This window comes from Hordeum vulgare, chromosome 6H (genome assembly GCF_904849725.1).
Source record: "Hordeum vulgare subsp. vulgare chromosome 6H, MorexV3_pseudomolecules_assembly, whole genome shotgun sequence".
NCBI lineage: Eukaryota > Viridiplantae > Streptophyta > Magnoliopsida > Poales > Poaceae > Hordeum > Hordeum vulgare.
Genome location: NC_058523.1, coordinates 141,173,666 through 141,193,050, shown reverse-complemented (window position 1 = coordinate 141,193,050; position 19,385 = coordinate 141,173,666).

The window sequence follows — 19,385 nt, the reverse complement described above, 5'->3', positions numbered from 1 at the left end:
AATTCATGCATCACAAGCACACCAAAAGTTTTAATTAGGTCCAAATTTTATAAAATTCATAACATAGCGAAGTGGTACAAATACAGGGTGTCACAAATTCACCCCAACCTTCAGTGAGACTACTCAACCTCAGGATGTCAATGACTGGATCCGCACCATCGAGGACCACCTTGCATTGCTCAACTGCAATGAGGATCATGAGAAGGTTCTCTATGCCCCTCACTGCCTCGGAGGTACCACCAGAGCTTGGTGGGATGGATTTAAGGTCATGGAAGGTGACCATGTGATCACCTGGGCTGATTTCAAGGAAGGATTCCACACGCCCCACATTTCTTCAGGAATCATGGCTAACAAGAAGCAGGATTTTTGATTGCTGAAGAAAGGAAGTGGCTTTGTCAAGGAGTACATGCAGAAGTTCAAACTCCTGTCAAGGTATGCACCTGAAGATGTCAACACTAAGGTAGCCAAGATAGAATGCTTCATGGAAGGACTCCAGTGAGCCATGCAGTATTAGCTCATTGTATATGACTGTTGAACCTTCTTCGACCTGGTGAACAAGGCTCTCATGCTTGAGGACAAGCGTCATGCCTTGGAAGACACTCACAAGCGCAAGATCATTACCGAGGGAAGTTCTAGCAATGAGAAGCCTCACCCATGGCAACCAAGCCCACCAAAGCCAAACTACCAGCCTCAGCAGTCCAAGACCCCCGCACCTCGTCCGAGCTACCAGCCTCTCCACTATGCCAACCCCAAGCCAGCATACAACAACCCCAATAACAACACTGGTGGCAAGACCAATAACTTCGGGCAGGTCACGTTATTTTGGTGTGGTCAGCCTAGACACATCACAAAGCAGTGCCCTAACAAGAAGCGAGATGCACCACGCCCCAATGCGCCAAATCAAGGATAAGGCCATGGACCGCCTCCCAAGAACCCAGCTCCCCGGAACCAGCCCAACAATGGAAATGGACATGTGAATCACGTCACCGCTTAGGAAGCCCAGGAAGACCCTAATGTTATACTAGGTACGTTCCTCATCAACTCAACTCCAGCAACGGTTCTGTTTGATTGTGGTGCTTAGCATTTTTTGGGTACCCAAAAGTTTGCACTAGAAAGTGGTATGAAGCTACACCCCTGGGTAGTCATATGTTGGTACAAACCCCGGGATCAGTTATGAATACCAAGCTAGGATGTAAAGGAGTTGGGATTAATATCAACGGGGTAGACTTCTTAGCAGATCTTATCACCGTGAAGTTGCAAGGCTTGGATGTGATCCTTGGCATGGATTGGTTGAACAAGCACCAAGTCTTGCTAGAATGCGCCAAGAGGATTATTACCATGACCAATAGACAAGGAGTTGAAGTCAAGTATGTTCCGAACCCTACCTCCGCTCAAGCCCCGTAGGTAAATTGTCTGACGGGAATTGAGTTGTATCAAGTGCCGGTGGTATGTGAATATCCATATGTCTTTTGTGATGAGCTGCCCCTAATGCCTCCTAACCGCAACATTGAGGTCATCATTGAGCTAATGCCCGGAGTATGACCCATCTATAAGAAGCCCTGAGTTAAAGAAGCAACTAGTAGAGCAGTTCGGGAAGGGATTTATTCGCCCTAGTGCCTCTCCTTGGGTATCACCTATTCTATTTGTGTCAACGAGGGATGGAACTATCCTACTTTGTGTCGATTACCATTCTCTCAATGAGGTCACAATAAATAATAAGTACCCACTCCCTAAGATTGAAGACCTTTTCGATCATTTGAATGGTGCCAAGGTGTTCTCCGAGATCGACCTTAGGTCTGGGTACTACGAGTGGAAGATCAGAACCAAGATATTCCAAAGACGACATTTGTGACCCAGTATGGCTTGTACGAATACACGGTCATGTCATTTGGGTTAACCAATGCCCCAGCCTACTTCATGTACCTCATGAACAAAGTCTTCATGGAGTATTTGGACAAGTTTATTGTTGTCTTCATTGGTGACGTACTCATCTTCTCCATGTATGAAGAAGAGGATGAGCAACACTTGAGGATGGTCCTAGATAAGCTTAGAGAGCACCAACTTTATGCCAAATTCAGTAAGTTTGAATTCTGGCTGCATGATGTTGGATTCTTGGGTCATGTGTTGATAGCAAAGGGATAATGAGTGGATCGTGCTATGATTGAAGCCGCGACTGAATGACAATCTCGAAGCAATGTGAAGGAATTCATAAGTTCCCTCGGACTCGCAGGATATTACCGCAAGTTCTATGAAGGATTGTGAAGCATTTCCCTTCCTATGACTCAGCTCTTGAAGAAGTACAAGAAGTTTGAATGGACAACGAAGTGCGAAGAAATCTTCCAATAGCTCAAGAAGATACCGAAGACAATGCAAATTTTGGCCACCCCGATATTCACAAGGAGTTGGTGATATATTGTGATGCATCGAAAACTGGGCTTGGTGGTGTTCTGATGCAACTAGGAAGAGTCGTAGCATATCTATCTAGACAGGTACATCCTCATGAAGAGAACTACTCCACTCATGATCTTGAGTTGGCAGTAATGGTTCATGCCTTGAAGACATGGCGACACTACCTTCTAAGAAAGCGATGTGATATATACATTGACCACAAGAGTTTGAAGTATATCTTCACTCGAAAGGAATTGAACATGAGGCAACAAAGATGGTTGAAGTTGATCAAATACTACAACCTCAGTGTTCAATACCACCCCGGGAAGAGTAATGTGGTAGCAGATGCCTTGAGAAGAAGGCTTGTTCCTTGAATTCTATGATTAAGGAAAGGCTACCTGCCTTGTAAGAAGAATTTGTACGCTTCAGGTTGGAACTACTTGCACCAGAATTTCTAGCCAACCTTGAAGCGGAGCCTACATTGATGGATGATATCAAGGAAGCTCAGAATGGACACCAGAGCATCGAAGGCATCAAGAAGAAGATCAAGAAATGCCCCAGGATTCTTAGTGGATGAACAAGGAGTCATGTAGTTTGGGAATTGCATTTGCGTACCCAACAAAGTTGAGCTTAAGAAATTGATCTTGCAAGAAGCCCATGAAACTATGTATTCCATCCATCCTGGAGGAACCAAGATGTACCAAGACCTTAAAGCAAGATTCTAGTGGCATGGCATGAAGAGAGAGATAGCCACATATGTCACCAAGTGTGTCATATGCGAGAGAGTCAAAGTTGAGCATCAGTGACCCGCTCAATTGCTGCAACCTCTCAAAGTGCCTAAATGGAAGCGGGACAAACTTGGGATGGAGTTCATCATTGGATTTCCCAGATTAAGCAAGGGACATGATTCCATTTGGGTCATCGTGGACCACCTCACCACGGTAGCCCACATCATCCCCGTCAAGACGACCTAACAAATCGCCCTCATCACTATCAAAGTAAAAGTACTTGGGGTGTGCTACCCTAGGGCCTTTTGCCATGAAGTAGTTTCCAATCCCTTCATTTGATGAATCAAATAAGTCACATGAGTTGGAGGAAATGAGTGCAAGACCGACAACACCTTCTTCTTGACTTTAGTCGGAGTTGGAGTGGTAGCTTCTCTTAGATTGGTTGTCAAACTCTGAGCCGGAAACCCATTCACCAACATGATCTTGATGTCTTCTTCTTGAACTTCTCTTGGTGTACTTGTCCTTCTTCTCCGATTCCTTGCCTCTCCGGGAGTGTCTTCGTTCATAATGATCTTCACCACTCCTTCTCTCTCTGCGATGTGACTCATCTCTTGAGCTTCGTCTTCTAGGTGTCTCTTCTCTTCGTTTGTGGGGAGACGAGGACTCATTGGAATAGTGTTTGGGATTTACATAGTTGTAGCAGTTTTGGTCACAACTAGACGAATGTTTCTCATCATATCTTGAGCTTGAGCTTCTCGCTTTTCCTCTACTCTTGTAGAACTTGTTGAATTTTCTGACCATGAGGCTGATCTCTTTATTGGTAACAAGGTTGTCATTTGAAGTAGCGAGAGTATCACATGAAGTTTTTTAAGCACCGCTTGACTTGTTGTGCAACTTAACTTTGTCCGTGAGTGACATTTCATGAGCAACAATCCTTCCAATGACTTCAGTTTGCTTGAGATCCTTGTAGTTTGGCATCATTTGGATTAATGTGCACACGGTGTCGTATCTTCCATCCAAGGCTGTAAGTATCTTATTGATGATGAATTTGCGTGTCATCTCTTCACTTCCTAAGCCGGCAATCTCATTTGTGATGAGAGATAGCCTAGAATACATCTTAGTGTCTCCTTCAACATTCTTCATCTTGAACTTGTCAAGCTCACTTTGAAGCACATGCAACTTAGATTCCCTAAGAGAATCAATACCTTCTTGCATATCAATCAAAGTATCCAAAATTTCCTTTGCGTTCTCAAGGCGACTAATTTTGTTGAATTCTTCGGGACACAAGCAGTTGAACATGATATCATAGGCTTGAGCATTGTATTACAACCTCCTCAACTCATCTGATGTCACATCACAATCCGGTTCTTTTCCTTCTCCGAAGAACTCACCTTGCACACCAATACGAACAACAACCCAAACTGTAGGATTATGACCAAGAATATGCATTTTCATATTATACTTCCAACTAGTGAAATTTGTACCATCGAAATATGGACCTCTAGGGTGATAACTTCCATCACTATACACCATACTCTCCTAGGTTGTGAAATCAATGCAATGGAGACCAAAGCTCTGATACCATTTGTAGGATCGAAAGTATGTCTAGAGGGGGGGTGCTTAGACTACTTTACATGATAAATTCTTAGCCTTTTCCAAATTTTAAGTGTGGGCCAGTTTTAGCAATTATGACTAGTCAAGTACACCCTACACATGCACATCTAAGAGTATAACAGCGGGAAGTAAAACATGCAAGTGTAAAGTAGAGGGTAAGGTAGGGAGGTCAAACGCAAAGGTTGACACAGCGATTTTTAGCATGGTTCTAATTGGTGGCATTATCGTACGTCCATATTAGTGGAGACTTCAAACCGCGAAGGGTAACAGCTGCGAGAGTCCACGGACGGCTCCACTCACAAGGGGTCCACGAAGAAGCGGCCTTGTGTATTCCACCATGGCTTCCGTCCACATAGGACTAGCCTCACTCATGATAGATCTTCACAAACTATTTCTTGGTTCAACTCCACAACACGGAGTAGGAGGCTGCCATGCGACACCAAACCAATCTAGGAGGCACCGCCCTCCAAAAGGTAATAGATGTGGTAGAATGATGAACTCCTTTATCTTATGCTTCAAAGATAGTCTCCTCAACCCTAAATTACCCTCTCACTGATTTGGCATGGGTAGGAGAGATTGATCTTGTGGAAAGCAACTTAGGGGGGCTAGAAATCAAGGTTCAAATGGTTGGAATGGAATCTCTTGATCTCAACACATGAGTAGGTGGCTCTCTCTCAAAAAAATGGATCTGACAAGTGTAAGTGTATTCTCAGTGCTTCCTCTGTGAATGAGAGGCAGGTGGAGGGGTATATATAGGCATCCCCAAAAATCCAACCGTTACAACATTATTGTCCAACTCGGTGACACCGAAATGAATCTCGGTGGTACCGAGTTGCACTAAATGTGGCAACTTTGGAATTCTTGGAGACCGATATAGAAATCTCGGTGGTACCAATACAATGACCTAGACTAGTTTCCCAATCTCAGCGAGATCGATTTGAAACTCGGAAATTCCTATTCTTGAAATCTTCTCAACTGAAAGTTGGTCATTGAATCTCGGTGCCACCGATGTTAAAGTTGGTGGTACCGAGATGGTAGGGTTTGGCATAGGATTTGTCAAGTGTAAAATCAATAGGGACGAATGGAAATACTTGGTGGCACTGAATTTGCTGGTTTGACTTTGGACACAGAAATTTTGTGGGAGAAAGGCTGAGTATTTTTGGTGTCTGCCTCTAAGCACTTGAGCAACCAATTCATAATAATACCTCACCCCCTTTTAATAGTATTGGCTTTCCTATGGACTCAAAGTGATTTCTCACAAATGTATAATGTAGAGTCTTCTTGCTTGAAGCCTGAGCCAATCATATTCCATTCTTACATCAAGGGGCATCTCCTCACAATCCTATAGCCAAGGCATCTTTGAACTTTTCTGAAATATACTTGGATAAGATCATTATTCTAATGATGCATATGTTGTGATTAATTACCAAAAGCACCTTAGGGAGCAATTGTGCTCTCACCTTATCGTGGTGTGGTCAAACTTGTGTTCAAGAGATGCGTTGAGTACCTGCAAGGTGGCTTCCTTCGAGGTTACCCACGAGGATTTCAAGAGATCCAGTGGCCAGGGGCATAAGGGTGCTAGCGATCTTTGCAGGTTTTGAAGAAGCAGATGAAGAGAGTCAAGAGCAAAACGCTGGAAGTGCAAAGGCAGAAACCTTTGATTCCTTTGAAATTTTAGAAGAGGTGAGAAATATAGAGGTTTTGTAAGTGATTTTGATGGGTCTCGAAATAATAGGTGTGCTAACTAACGTCCATGCTAACTAAGGCTTGATACAGTCATGATGGCTCTCATACCAACTCTATGGGGACCCCAACTCATAAGTCGTGATCACTGAATGTACGTGCTCACTGACCCAAGAGATCAATGCTCACTGAACACATAGAAATTGAATAACAACAATCTTACATCCATTACGTACCATTTTACTCACATATGACCTTCATGGCCAAGTCATCATATATTTGTAGCGGAGACCTTCAATGATAGCGTGAACCCATGCCATCTGCCTTAACCATACACTACTGGAATCAGAGAATTTACCATCAGTCAGTTCTTTTCCGTCTGCCAGCTGACGGCAAAGGTCTTTGCGGTCAGCTTCCAAAAAACGACGACAAAGAATTAACTGATGGCAAAGATATTGTTTGACATCAGTCAGTTCTTTGTCATCTGCTAGCTCATGGCAATAATGCCACTTGCACACAACAAAGAGGCCAGGTGGGACCCACAGGCTCGTGGACCTTGTTAGGTCAAATGGATGCCTACTTTGCCATCTGCTAGCTGATAACAAAGCGCCCGAAATCAGACGACAAAGAGGTTGCTTTCTTTGCCGTCAGCTAACCGACAACAAAGAGCACGACCTACTAACGGCCGTGCCCTGCCCCCACCCGCCTCTCTCTCTCCCTCCCTCCCTCCCTCTCCCCGATGCCCACTGGCCGCCGCTTCCACCCATGAACCGCCATGCCGCCCAGCTGGCCTCACCCACCGGCCTCCTCACCGCCCCTTCACCCCGCCGCCTTGAGGCCCCAGTGCACCCGGTGCCCTCGACACCCGGGTGCCCCCGCCGCCCGTCTGCCCTGCCGCCCTAGTGCCCCTACCGCTGGGCCACTCCCTCCGGTGAGCTCTCTCTGCCTCTCTCTTCCCTTTTTTCTATTTTTTCATCTAATTAGATTTATTACTAATTAGCTAGCTAGTGTTAGTTAGTTTAGTTAGAAGAATAAAATTATATTAGTAATTAGAAAAGAGTAAATTAGATTAGTAATTAGAAGAATAAGAAAATTAGAAGGAAAAAAGAAAAGAAGAAAATAGGAAGGAAAAGAAGAAGAAAAGTAGAAGGAAAAGAAGAAGAAAAGAAGAAGGAAAAATGGAAAAAAGGAAAAAGGAGGAAAAGAAGAAAATAAGAAAAATAGAAGGAAAAAAGAGGAGGAGAGGAGAAGAATAAGAGGAAAAAGAAGAAAAAGAAGGAGGAGAAGAAGAAGAAGAACAGAATAAAGAAGAAGAAGAAGAAGAAGAAGAAGAAGAAAAAGAAGAACAGAAGAAAGAAGAAGAAGAAGAAGAAGAAGACGACAAAGGAAAAGAAGGAAGAATAAGAAGAATAAGAAGAGGAGGAGGAGTAGAAAAGAAGAGAAGAGGAGAAGAATAGGAAAAGGAAAAGAAGGAAGAAGAAGTAGAAATAAAAAGAAGAGGATGAGAAGAAATGAAGAAGAAGAAGAAGAAGAAGAAGAAGAAAAAGAGGAGAAGAGAAGAAGAAGAGGAAAAATAGAAGGAGAGAAGAAAGAAGAAGGAAATTCGATTGTGGACCGTGTGAATAAATGTTTTTTCTTATGGATTACGTGAGCTAATCTACACCGTAATAACTCCGGTCCACCAGATTAACACCTCCTAATTACTAATTAACACGTGAATTTCTAGGGAGTCCATAATTTGTATAAGTATAGATTATTACTTAGGTTGAATAGGTGTATTCGGTTAGTTAGGTGTATTAGGTTAGTTAGGTTAATTGACGGGGGCGGGTCTATGAGTGCGGCGACACCCCGACATGACTCCTCGGCGACGCCCCTCAAGTGAGCCCCCTGCATAACAGCCCGACACAACACCAGGCACCTACACGTGCGTGTGTCGACTCGAAGATGTCAGTGATAGATCACCATTACAATCCCATGCGCAGGTGTTACTATGCGGCCCCCGACATCACTCACCACCAACCCCGACACCTCTTCGGCCTCCTGATGATCGAAAAGGTGCTCTTCAGCCTTCTAGAGGACGACGGGGTCATGGTTTTGTAAATTATGAGTTAGGTCTTATATTTTCTGATTTTGTTATAAAAACATCATATTTGTGGTGATCGCGTGCATTTCAATATGTAGTTGTTTCATCGCTGAGAGGGTGTGGTGTTCAATGTCCTCCTTGTGCGTTCGACGAGCTCCACCCCTGCGTTCGTGGGTGAGCACAAATGACATCTCCTCCTCCACCCTTCATTTGTTTTGTTTCGGTCTTCAAGCCGATGAAACTTGTTGCATATAGGTATATTAAATCATTAGTATGCGTTACCAGCATGCGTCTCCCATTCGAATGGGTTACATTTATAAATATGCATGCATTTGCATATAATTATAACCGCGATTCTTTCAAATTGTCCAACGTTATGCATGGACAACCCAAGTATGTGTAGATTGGGTTCGTTTTCCTATATGCTCTGCTCCGGATCCGATGCATAATTTCGTTAGTGCCTCCCTTTTTCTCAATGGTTACACATCCTCCCTGTTTACGGGGAGGTGCTACCGGAATTTTGCGTCAGATCCAGAGCAGAGCATGGGAAAACGAACCCAATCTACACATGCTCGGTTGGGATTAGCAGCTATCTTTACGTATTAGTGTGTAGGTTGCATGGACGTAATAAAACTAACAAACTTGATTAACCGATGAATATATATGCTAAATTATATATATATATATATATATATTTCTTGTGTGTTTAGTAGCTAGGCAGGATGAGTGATCGTGCGAGGATGTACACCGGTCACACTAGTCAGAAAGAGATGACCAAAGAATGGTTAACAAAAACCAAGGAGTTTGTGAAATCTACATTTGCAAATGGCCAAAGAAAAACCTGGTGCCCTTGTCCTGGGTGCCGCAACTTTAAAAAGAGGAAACCAGATGAAATGGGTAAACACCTGCAGAAGAGGGGTTTTACGTCTGCTTATACGGTGTGGACATTTCATGGTGAGTCTGCGCAACGTACCATAGTTGAGGTGGTTCGTCGTCGCACCGACGAGCATGGTACCAGGATCGAAGACATGGTGCTAGACTTTGATGATGCTCGTAATTCAGATGATGAGATGGAGGAATCTGCAAAGGCCTTCTACAACATGTTGGAGCCTTCAAAACATCCTCTACATGAGCACATTGAGCTTTGTCAACTGGATGCCATTGCACAAGTAATGGCTCTGAAGGCTAAATTCAACTTGGGCAGAGAATGCTACGATGCGATGATGCCACTATTTGGATGCTTTCTACCCAAAGACCATGTCATGCCTGCAAACCTGTACCAGTCGGACAAAATACTCCATGTACTTAAGATGCCCTATGAGAAGATAGATGCCTATGAGAAAGGATGTGTCTTATCTAGGCTTCAGTATGCGGACTTGAACTATTGTCCCATTTGCAAGTTTTGCTGGTATATTACGGTAGACAACTGTATGGGTGAGAAGAGGCATACCAAAATCCCTATTAATTTTCATCGATATATGCCAATCATACCAAGACTTCAATGTCTTTTCATGGTCGAAGAGAAGGCCAGCCATATGACATGGCACAAAGTGGGCCAAGAACCGAACGAGATGAAGATGGGAACAAGATGTTGGTACACACATCGGATGCAAAAGCATGGAAGCACTTCGAGGCATTACATCCGGACAAAGTGGCAGATCCGAGGCATCCTCGAGTCCGCTTCGGCACAAATGGGTTCAATCCCTTTGGTATGAAGGCAACCCAATATAGTAGTTGGCTTGTATTTTTCATTCCACTCAATCTTCCCCCGGACAGATTATGCAAATAAACAACGTATTCCCGACGTTGATAATTCTAGGGCCCAATTATCGGGGAAGAATATGAATGTGTACATGCAGTCTCTTAAGGATGTATTACAAGAAGCTTGGGATAATGGGTTAAAGACATATGACACCGCTAGAAAAGAAAACTTCAAAATGAATGTCTGGTACATGTACTCGATGCATGACTTGTCGACGTATGCGCTATTCGGTGGCTGGCGTGTGCATGGAAGTTTCGTGTGCCCCACATGGAAGGCAGCTCTTCAGTTTCATTGACAATTCCTGGATCTTCGCCATCGGTTCATAAAGGAAAAGAAGAACTTTATCAAAGGTAAAGTTCTCAAAAACTCGGCACCACCTGCATTGATAGGCTAATAGATCCTGGATTAGTTAAACACTCTCAAACCTGATCCAGAGCTTCGAGGGTATTTCATGGGGTATAATTCGAAACACGCCTGGACTCACAAGACATGCTTGTGGGATCTGTCGTACTTAAAAGACCTCCTTCTTCCACACAGCATCGACATGATGAACATTGAAAAGAATATCAAAGAGGCCATTTTTGGTACATTGTTCGGCATAGAGGGGAAGTCAAAGGATAATCCTAAGGCTAGAGTCGATCAGTAGACTCTATGTGAGAAACCATTACAAAACATGCGACAACCGAAAGGAAAAGCAGAACTGGTTGAAGCCAAAAGCCTGGTTCAATCTAAAAAGGGGATCTATAAGATATATTATCTTGTGGGTCAAAATGCGGTTGATGTTTCCGGAAGGGTATGTAGCGAATCTAAAGAGGGGAGCGAGCCTTGAAAAATTGAAAATATTTGGTCTCAAGAGTCATGATTGGCACATATGCTTGAGCGAGTAATGCCGATGATGTTGCGTGGCTTTATTCCCGAGGATGAATAGCTAGTACATTGGAAGAGCTGAGCTATTTCTGTTGTGTTCTTTGTGCGAAAGAACTATCGCCTGGCATGGTAGATTACATGGAGGAGTTAGCGCCAGAGTTGCTTTGCAAGTTAGAGAAGATCTTTCCATCGGCCTTCTTTAATCCAATGCAAAATTTGATTTTATATCTCCCAACCGAGGCAAGATTGGGTGGGCCCGTGCAAAATCGTTGGTGCTTTGCAACTGAAAGGATGCATAAGATGCTTCGAGAAAAATGTAAAAATAAACGTAGAATTGAAGCACCGATGGCCGAGGCATTCATTACTAAGTAGGTGGCAAACTTCATGATAACACACTACGCAGCGAGAAATCGTCATTTGCATAATTCGAAGCCTGGGTACAATGATAGTGACACTAGAAAAGGTGGATCCAACCTCAACCTATTCAAAGGGAAGCTCGCACGAGCCGGTGCTTTGAAACAAATAACGTTGGATGTCGAAGAATGGCGGACCATTTCGTTGTATATCTTCAACAACCTAACATAAGTGAGGCCGTACATCGAGTTAGTTCCTGGTGCATTTTTCTGAAACTTCTAATTCCTTTGAACTGCTCTTATTACCGGATATTTGATAGAGAGTATACGTCAGCAAATTCTCGGATGGAGCGGTGATCCAAAAGGATTCCGTCGAAGAGTATGAGCTTCTCGCAAAGCATTGAGGCGGCTATACCGGTTTCATCTCTTGGTTGAGACAAACGGTAATTATCAATAATGGACCATTTCATTTCTTGCTCTAATTTGCAACTAATGCAACAATCCTTTCATATTAAACTTTTAGGCAAATTTAGAGTCTATGGACGCCGAATTGAGACAAGCCGCTAATGGTTTTGACTATAAGGTCCGTTCATTGGAGAAATACAACATCAACGGGTATCTCTTTCATACCTTAGGCAAAGAGTTATCTATGCCTGACTGGAAATCAACAAAATGTGGTGTCTCTGCTATCGACAAAGGAGGTATCGAGTAATATGGAAGAGTTGAAGCAATTTATGAACTTCAATTCCATGGTGAAAACCCATCGAACGTTGTAGTCTTCAAATGTTATTGGTTCCAGCTGAAGGAGATTAGAAGGACTCGTGAACATATAGGGCTAGTCAAAATTAAACAAAGCACCTATTTAGATGTTCCCGATGTCTATATTATGGCTCAACAGGCGACCCAAGTTTTCTATCTACTGTGGGCGTGCCAAACTGATGAGAATCAGAATGGTTGGGATGTTGTTTATGAAGTGCCGCCACATGCTAGACCATTTCCCCCCAATGAAAAGGATTATGAACCTCAGATTAACCTAGACACATATGGCGAAGAATTCTTCCAAGAAACACGTCTTTCCAAGAAACGTTTCAAGAACCACTCTACTTCACCCCAGAACATGGAAGTAGACAGTGAGAGTGAATCCCACTTCACCCTGAGCCGGAACTAACAGAGCTGGAACTAGAAGAGGTTACTAATGCGGATGACCTGTGAATGCTTGACCGATTACACAAAGGCCTTGCACATGTTGATGTCGCTGAACCCGACGAGCACGTCATTCATGATGACACATGTGATAGTGATGATGATGATGCATTTATTGATCCCAGAGCATATATAGACGATGCACACTATTATTAGTTTGTATGCATCCCAACTTAAATTATATATTTACATATTATTATTCATGTCAGGTATTCAGTTTTTTATGTTGTACTAATTTCTTTTACTCTTTGTCATGGCAGGTGTTAAAATATGGCGGGTACAGGTCCTGATCGCTCCGCGGGTACTTCTTTGTTGGCAGCCCGCGGGAGGGGTGCTTCCATTCTACCCTAATATATCCGTAGATTGTTGGCAGACAATGTGGGACACCCGCGTGTGCTCTTCGTCGGTGTCGTTGACCACCAGGAGAGGAGTTCGGGTAGGGAAGAAGGCGAAGGGTACCAGACGTGGTCACAAGAGAGGTAGGCGGACGGCTACGCTGTCCTTGCCGCCACCCCCAGCTCATTCACCTAAGCACATGACTACTAGTGTGGATTCATTTGAGGTGGAGGCTACGGGGACTCTGGATTAGGAGCCTCGGTTCGATGGGCCTTTGGCCCATGAGACTCCGGATCTAGAGGCTTTGACCCACGAGATTCCTGTACCAGGGGCTACGTCCCAGGAGACTCCGGCCCCAAAGGCTTCGACCAACGAGACTCGAGATCCAGGGGCTACTTCCCAAGAGACGGCCGACTGGGGTACCTGGCCAAGATTAGACAGGGGAGGCGGGTGGCCATGCTAATGGTGGCAGGGATGAGTGTACTGATAGTGAGGGCGAGGTGGTTGAGGGGGTCACCGTGTATGAGCGTGGTGGTACACGTCTCCCGGTCGCGCCAACGACCCACGAGCAGAGGCCGATGACTAGTATTGTTGGGGATAACTAAGTGCATTTACTCTTTTTGTACATTTTGCCTTCACGTTTCTTCAAATATCTAATGCATTGACCTTGTCATACTGCAGGGGTTGGCATCACCCTCTTGAAGTTCGCAAGCCAAACACTGTCCTTGGTGTTATTTGCCGGCAAAATTTTCTCGGGGTTTCTCACGTTGCCCGTTGAGGGTCAAGTTGCTCAACTAGTATTTAGCAGGGAGCACTACAAGGCTGCACAGGCCCCACTGGATGAGATGATCGATGTTGTCTTGTGCCACACGAGGGTCGAGATGGTGATTAATAGCTCTTGGGTAATTTCTCCTTTTACACAATCTAAAATTAACAATATAGCTAGTTATTGTACTAATCAGTGTTGTCCCGTTTGATTGCAGACCTTCTACACGTGTGAGGAGGGATATGAGGAGGCAGCGGCCAAGGTTATTGATACCGAGTGCAAGCGCCTATTGCAGAACTTACGCCACGAGGCTTGGGTCTAGGCTATTTCGGACTATTACGCATCGCGTAGTATTAAGAAGGACAAGTCGTCGCACCGCGAAAAGTTTCCGACGAAGGAGCAATACGTGAAGGTAATTATCTATTCTTAAGGCCTTGTACTTAGTTTCCTTGATTTGATTTGTAGGCGTAGCAGTCAAATTCCTCTTTACTAACTTATAGGTTCCCCCGAGAAGGTGTGCGCATAAGATAGATTGTTGGGAGGCATTGGTGGATGAGTGGTGCATAGGGAATAAGCGAGCCGTCCACGACAATGCGAAGGACCGGTGTGCCCAAATGGTTTGTGTGCCATACCATCAAGGCAACGCCAACTTATTTCAGTTCGGGTGGAGGGGTATACGGTTTGATTCATGATTCATGAAATTCATTCTTCATGCAAGCTTGAGCCCTTTACTAATGCTTTGTTGATCTCTTTTAGGTGCATCACAATAACACCGAGGTGCTAGACGTGTACGACCTCTATGCCATGGACCTTAATGCCTCCTACAAGAAGGCTAAGGCATTCTCTGAGTCTGACCTCGATCATCTAGAGAAGTACACCAACATCTCCTCCCACCAAAAGCTCGTGAGTTACAAGGAGGTGGGAAAGGCGAGGAAAGGGGAGGACTTTAACCCGAGATGGGAACCTTTGGATCCTAAGCTGTTGATCATATCTGGTGGCGGGAGGTCCCATGGCTTGATAGCCATTAGATATGGGCAGATACGTTGTCCTCTCACTCTCCCGTAGATCAAGGTGCGCCAAACAAACTCCTGTCCCGAGATAAGGCCTTGTCGACTAATATGTCCCAAACGTATCTATAATTTATGTTTGTTCCATGCTCTTTTGGGTGACATTGTTATGTGTTTTGCTACACTTTCATACCTTTTTACACATAATTGGAATAACCTACTAACTCAATGCACCCAGTGCACCCAGTGCTAGTTTCTGTCTGCTGATGTCTTTTAATTGCAGGGACTTTACCCCAATTTTAACAGCCCAAAAAATTCCAAGAAAAATATATAAAAATCAGCGTGACGGAAGCTTCAGGAAGCACCAAGCTGGGCTAGAGGGGAGCCAAGCCTCGCCCAGGCGGCCACCTGGCGCGGGCCCCCTCCTGGCCGCGCCACCAGGTCACCGGGGTGGCGGGTCCACCCCCTGGCACCCTCCTTTGGCCTATATTTACTTCTCGAAGCGAAAATCGTAAAGATATACCCCGTGTCGCGAATTTCACCACCGTTCCGCCACCGTAGTGCTTCCGAGATCGGGAGCGCAAGGAGACTTCTTCCCGGCACCCTACCGGAGGGAGGATTGACCTCCGGGAGCTTCTCCACCACCATGGACGCTTCCCGGACATGCCGTGAGTAGTCCTCCTTGGACCATGGGTCCATGACGAGTAGCTATATGATGTCTTCTCTCCAATCTTGCGCTTCAATGCTTAGCCCTTGTGAGCTGCCCTACGTGATCAAGTCATCTATGTAATTTAACTGTTGTTGCTGTGCTGAGTTTGCTGGGATCCGATGGATTGTGTGATTATGTTCAGATTGTGATGAGTTATATATTTGGTTCTCCTTTTATATTTTGTTCTTGAGTAATTCATGCATGTTCTCCGTTGCTTTATATTGCTCTGGACAAGTAGTAGATTGTAACTCCAAGAGGGAGCGTTATCCATGATTGTGGGTTCATGCCCCCTGATGTCTAGCTTGAGTGACAGAAACATGAGACTAGGGGATGTGTTGTTCCCACCAGGGAGAAAACAACGGTGCTTGTAACCACGGTTGCAAGGATTGCTTACCATACGCAAAGTTTGTTAATGCAGTTGTCCGTTGCTTTGAGTTCACACATTGGGTGGGGCTTGCAACTTAATACCAGCGAGATGTTCTGGATAGATATCTCAAGGTGGATGATTAGTGAGTAGATGTTGATGGATAAACGGTCTACTTGTCTTGGCGTACTGCCCATACTTATGAGCCTCTAACTTTCTTGTAGCATGATTAGCATTGCGGTGCGTTTATAATTCTGTCAATTGCCCAGCTGTAATTTGTTTACCCATCATAGTTGTTTATCGTCTTTTGGGAGAGAGACATCACTAGTGAACATCATGGGATTCTCGTCCATATTTCCACCATTGTTTACACCTCCACCATTTACTGCTTTTATTTCCTTTTCCATTGCAATCACCATCACTATTCCAGCTTGTGTTTGATCCTGTGCAAATGACAAGGTCACAGAGATTGACAAGCTCTATGAACTCGTTGGGAGCAAAGTTATTTGTTATTTGTGCAGGTCCACGTCTTCTGGTAGCGCCAGAGTAGCAGACACCTACTTGTTGATCCTTGGAGTCCTCTTGGTTCGATAAAACTTACAGTCCCCCTGTAAGGGAAATCTGCTGCTGACTACATCTCAACCTTCCACTTGGGGTAACCAACGAGGGGCGAGGAGTGTAGTTTCATCAACTCGTCATCAAGCAAATTTCTGGTGCCATTGCCGGGGACTCCAGTCTTCAAGACAGGGGAGTTGCACACAATCTTTTACCTTTGCTTTTTAGTCCTGTTAGTTTGCTTTCTAGTTTTTGCTTTAGAGTCTACCACCAAAAAAATAGCTGCTTCGTTCTTGCTTGTTGTTGCTGCTATAGGTTCCACTGAGAACACCAAGTTGTGTGACTTCACTAGTCACAACAACAATGACTTTATCTGCACTCCTATTGCTGCGCCCGCCACTGAGCCGACTTCCTATGAGATTAAACCTGCTTCACTGAACCTTGTTATGAAAGATCAATTCTCCGGTGCTGGAGATGCTGTTGCTTTGCACTTGAATAATTTTGTTGAGCTTTGTGATATGCAAAAGTACAAAGAAGTAGATGGTGATATTGTTAAACTTAAGCTTTTTTCCTTTCTCCTTGAGAGGAGGAGCTAAAGTGTGGCTACAATCTTTGCCTAGGAATACCATAGATTCTTGGGATAAGTGCAAGGATGATTTTATTGGGAAGTATTACCCGCCTGCTAAGATTGTCCAGTTGAGAAGTAACATTATGAATTTTAGGCAGCTGGATAATGAACACGTTGCCCAAGCTTGGGAACGTATGAAATCTCTTGTTAAGAATTGCCCTACACATGGTTTGACTGCTTGGATGGTTATCCAGACTTTCTATGCAGGATTGAACTTTACCTCATGGAATCTGTTGTACTCGGCCGCGGGAGGAACCTTTATGTCAACTACACTTGGTGCTGCCACCAAGCTATTGGACGAGATGATGACAAATTATTCTCAATGGCACACCAAGAGAGCTCCAACAGGTAGGAAGGTAAACTCTGTTGAGGAGATCTCCTCCCTTAATGATAAGGTTGACATGATCATGTCTTTACTTACTAAGCAAGCTCATATTGATCCTCATGATGTTCCTTCAAATTATTTTGGTTGCTCAAGAAAGAGAGAAAGTCGATGTTAATTTTGTCTCTAGGAATAACTTTAATAATAATGCTTATAGGAGTAATTTCGGTAGCAATCCTAGACCGTTCCCATCTAACAACTATGGGAACAACAACACTTATCCTGGCACCGAGAACTCCACTTCTAAATTAGAGAGCATGCTTAAAGACTTTAGGACTTCTCAAGAAGCCTTCAACAAGAGTGTAGAAGAGAAAATAGAAAAAATAGATAGTCTTTCTTTGAAGGTAGACATCATAGCTCATGATGTAGAGATGCTTAAAATTAGACCCCCCCTGAGGAAAGGAAAACCACACCCATGAATGCTATCCATGTACAAATTAGTAAGAACATTAGAATGCTAGCCAAACTTAAGGATAGATGGGCTAGAGAAAAATAAGAGGAAGATAGGATTAATAGCCTTCCTACACACACTACCCTTGATACTATACAAGTTGTTGAGGATCTCAAAACTTTTAGCACCCATCACATCCCTAGTCCCAATGGACCTATTAATGGTGATGCTTATACCTCAACTTTAGGACAAGAAGGTCCTTTGAACTTAGAAACTACAAAAAGAATGAGCTTAGATGACATCACCGCCACTTTAATTAATGGTAGTAATCTTTATTTTGATAATTGTAGTCTTTCTAAAGTTATCACTTTTTTGCAAAGGATGGCTAAAGACCCCCACACTATTACACTCAATATTTCCTTCACCGAGCATATTACCAATGCTCTTATCAAATCTAGGGAAGATAAGCTAAATCTAGAGACTTATATTCCTAGAAACTTAGAAGATGGTTGGGATCTTATGGTCAAGATTAAATTGAATAATTTCTCTTGCTTTGCTTTATGTGATGTTGGAGCTTGTGCCTCCGTTATGCCCAAAAGAATGTCTGATATGCTTGATTTGAGACCTTTTGATCAATGTTCTTTTGGTGTTCGTCTTGTTGATTCTTACATAAAGAAACCTTTGTGGAGGATTGATGATGTTCTTATTGTTGTCAATGATAATTATGTCCCCGTTGATTTTATTGTTATGGACATTGAGTGTGATCCCTCATGTCCAATTATTTCGGGATGTCCTTTTCTCCACACCGTTGGTGCTATCATTGACATGAAAGAAGGGACCATTAGATCCCAATTTACCCTTAAAAGGGAACGGAACACTTCCCTAGAAAGAATATTAAGTTACCTTATGAGTCTGTTACTCGGGCAAGTTATTCTTTTGGAGTTGATAATACTTGATCTTTTTGCATCATGCCCAACTCAAAGGCATAAAAGAAAGCGCTTGTTGGGAGGCAATCCAATTTGTTTCTACTTTCAGTTTTAGTGGTCTGGATGTTTGTTACTACTGTAGCAACATCATTGTATCTTTATTTTCAAGCTTTGTGCCAAGTTTTAGCCTCCGATTGCAAGAAAGTTCAAAAGTTGTGATATGCTGTCCAGAAACAGATTCTGTGTGCTTGACAGAAAACATAGCCAAAAATCACCAGATCATCTTTTGGATCTGAAGTTTTTTGACAGTATGCTCTCTCTCTATATATATATATTACTTTCTCGCGTCTGTTCTGAGTTTTTTGATTTGAGTAGCTGAAGTGCCACGAAAAAAATATTTACTACCTGCTGGTCTGTTTTTCCCAGATTCTGCCCTGTTTTGCGTTTTCATTGTTTTGCAAATCTTAAGATTGCTTTTTCTTTGAAAAAACCTTTGGGAAATGTTGAGAAACAGTAGCCCTTCCTGAAAATCTTTATTTCCAGTAGAGAAAAATATATTTTATTATGGGCACTAACCACTCTAATCAGCTTATGATGAGTTTCGTATGAAGAGAGTTTTCAAGTATGCGATGGAAGACGA